This window comes from Crotalus tigris, unplaced genomic scaffold (genome assembly GCF_016545835.1).
Source record: "Crotalus tigris isolate CLP2741 ecotype Arizona unplaced genomic scaffold, ASM1654583v1 scf7180000018125.1543573, whole genome shotgun sequence".
In the NCBI taxonomy this organism is placed as follows: domain Eukaryota; kingdom Metazoa; phylum Chordata; class Lepidosauria; order Squamata; family Viperidae; genus Crotalus; species Crotalus tigris.
Window position 1 is genome coordinate 395119 of NW_024096837.1, and position 3166 is coordinate 398284.

Below are 3166 nucleotides of genomic sequence, written 5' to 3' on the forward strand. Positions count from 1 at the left end.
TTCATGACAATTTACCATGTTGATTGGAATGTGATTACAAGTATGTGATATAATTTTTAACATGAATATTACAATTTTTCCATTGCAATAATTTGGCAAAAAGAGATATACCAGTATAATATCAACACTGGAAGAGATCAAAATACATGTCTCTCACCCCCCCCCTGCAAATATCAGTCTGTTTGGCTTCATAACATTATTTTGGATAATCGTCAAGTTTAGTAAATAGTGCCGTTTTACAAAGAGCTGTCTGTGCCTGACTAGCTTTCAGCAAGGAATCATATTCTATACTAATTTATGTATATATACGTTGAAGAAGAAATATTGAGTTAGTTGTTAAACCTGTATATTATTCACTGGCTTCTGATTCTTCATTATCTGTTGACATCATTGCTGGGATTATCTGTCAATAATTTCTCCGAGCTTTTGGAAGGTCATGACTGATCATTAATGATGGTATCGTGTCTTCTCTCTGCCTTTTCTTCTTTCCCTTCAGTTTTTCCAGACATCAAGGTCTCCAGTGACTCTTGAATTCACATTATGTGCTCAAAATATCTAAGCATTGTCTGCTAATATAATATTAGAGTTTTTTTTAATGTTGAGCAGCAAATCAACTTTTACATTCTCTTTTTTCATCTTCAAGAAAACAGTTTATAATCTTCCTTGTCTCCAGCAGTTAAAATTAACATAGATGAAATAGCTGGTGTTTGTTCTGGCAATTCTAATTACAGTTCCTAATTCTAGACCAGCATTTCTCATATGACAATTTGCATATAAATTAGATAAATAAGATGACAGTACACAACCTTGGCAAATTCCTTTCCTAATTTTGAACCATTTAGAGTTGTATATTTTGTTCTAACTAGTATTTCTGGTCAACATACAAATTCTTCACGAGGCAAGTAAGCTTGCCCAGTACAACCTTGTTTTGTTACCAATTTGTTGTGGTATAGTCATATGTCTTTTTTGGAACTCCCTTGCCTTTTCCATTATCCATCAGAGGTTCATAGTGTGATTTTGACTGCTTCTGCCTCTTCTGAATCCAGATTCCACATGGGGCAGTAAATTTATTTAATTTATTTATGTTGAACTCTGCATTGAAAAATATTGAACACTAACATATACAGATTTGGTATTTTGAACATTCTTTAGTATTGTTCCTTAAACACCACCTCTATTTTCAATGGGCAAATGCTATGATGTAAAAATATCATACAGTCTTAATCACTATAATCACAATTTATCAGGATAACAATGAAGAGAATGGTAATTATGACACAAGGATACCAAATATAAATTACGTGGGAGATGCTTTCTGAATGACCTAAAGAATTCTTGTTATCAAAAACTGCTGGCTCTCTGAGTGTATTTTATTGCTATATGATTGTTTAGATGTTTATATCCTGCCTCTCTCCCATCCTGACCAGTTAGCTCAGAATTGACATTTTGTTTTAATATTTCTTTGGGCAAGGCAGCCTGAGAGAAACTGTTGAACTGCCAGGAGCAAAGGCTGTTGTAATTCATATACCTCAGCTACTGAGCGTTCCTTTACCAATTAAATTGATGGGCACTTCCCTTACAGATAACAGATGTTGCACTGAAAACTAATTATGAGTCACCATCCTGCTCGTAAACACACTTAGTAGCAAATGTCAGACTGGAGAAACTGTTCTCTAACCTGGCCTACTTTGAGGTACTGACCGATAACATAAGCATTTGGGTAATTTAGGAAAAATGGGTTTCCATTCGCATAAGGTTCATTTTGATTACTTGTGATCCTTTTGTGAGAAATCAGCCCCCCCAGAGAAAGAAATATTTTGGGGAATATTAAAAAGGCAGAATATATTTCCACAAAGAAATAATGGAGAAGATCTTAAAAAAGAGAGGAACCAGCCCCCCAAAACCAGCCCCAGCCCCTCTCCCCCAAGCAGAAACTAGGCAGAATCCAGTTTTTAGAAATGCAGATGTGATAATCCTTTTAGAAAGGCTGGAGCCAGGAAGCTAGAAGCTGATGAGATTAGAAAGACAAAGACTCCTAAAATCCACATACCCACCCAAACTCTAAGGACAGGAAACATAACAGGATTAATCCACCAATACCAAAAGGGCACACTCAGACTCAGGTCAAAGTACATGACACAGGACATACAAAGCATCAAACAGGAACAGGAAACAATCTCAAAAGCCCCAGAAGGTATAAAAACCCATTATTCCCAGCAACATGTGGTCGGCTTTCCCAGAGTCACATTGCCGTCTGGCTCTGCTCTTTAATAAACCACAACCTTCTTTCTAAAGCAGTCTCCGTTTTGTTTATTACTGGCTTGGACTTGGATTTTTCTTTCAACACTTTAATTCAGATTTTAATGTTTCTCTAATGCCACTTTCCAGACTATATTTGGTACATGCAATTTTGTTTAACACTTGAATGTTAAGTTTGCTCATGAACACCCCCTGAGCAAATAAAGCAGTCTAACTTGCATAAGTTTTGTGATAATAACAGTACACCTAAGATGTCATTGCTTTTCAAGTTTTATACAATTCCTAAAGTACACTGAATGATGTGGCTTCAGACAAAGTGTTTTCAGTTTTAGGATGGGTGGATGGATGGATGATCAACTGATAGATAGCACTTTCCCTCCTTCAGAAAATTAGTAGATATAAAGAAGAAAGCACTAGCTAAAGAATGAAGTAATACACATTTTCCTTTTGGCTAGCAATCCATGGCCTCATCCTCAAAACTATCCAAGTACAGTATATCATTTCAATACTCAGCATTGAATGCATAAATAACCAAATAAGAATGAATCAGCCATATTCTTTTCTTTCATAATTTCTTTTATGAATCAGCCCAAAAGTCTGTTAACTACAGGCAGAAGGGGGGAGGAGGCAGAAAGCTCTTATTAGGAAGAATTGCCACTATATTTTATCTTGAAGAAAGACATGGCTTTTGAAAGTTTTCTTGCAACATAAAGAAGCATACAATTTCTAACACACAATAAACTTACACTGACTAAATCTGTGGAAAATGAACAGAACAAATGAAACTGTCTTGCAAATGCCTGCTTTTTTAAGTAAACATGTTTATTTTGGTTCTGAAAATATCTCGGGTAAAAAGAGTTCCCGTTTGTGCCTTGTCAGCCTAAGGACCAAAAGTATTGTGCTGCTT

The 3166-nt window shown here is 35.7% G+C and overlaps 1 protein-coding gene across 8 annotated transcripts in view; it reads right to left on the reverse strand.

Moving 5' to 3' along the window:
- LOC120310144 (centromere protein P) overlaps nucleotides 1-3166 on the reverse strand; it is a 181284-nt gene that overhangs the window by 27494 nt on the left and 150624 nt on the right. The gene's annotated exons all lie outside the window — the stretch shown is intronic.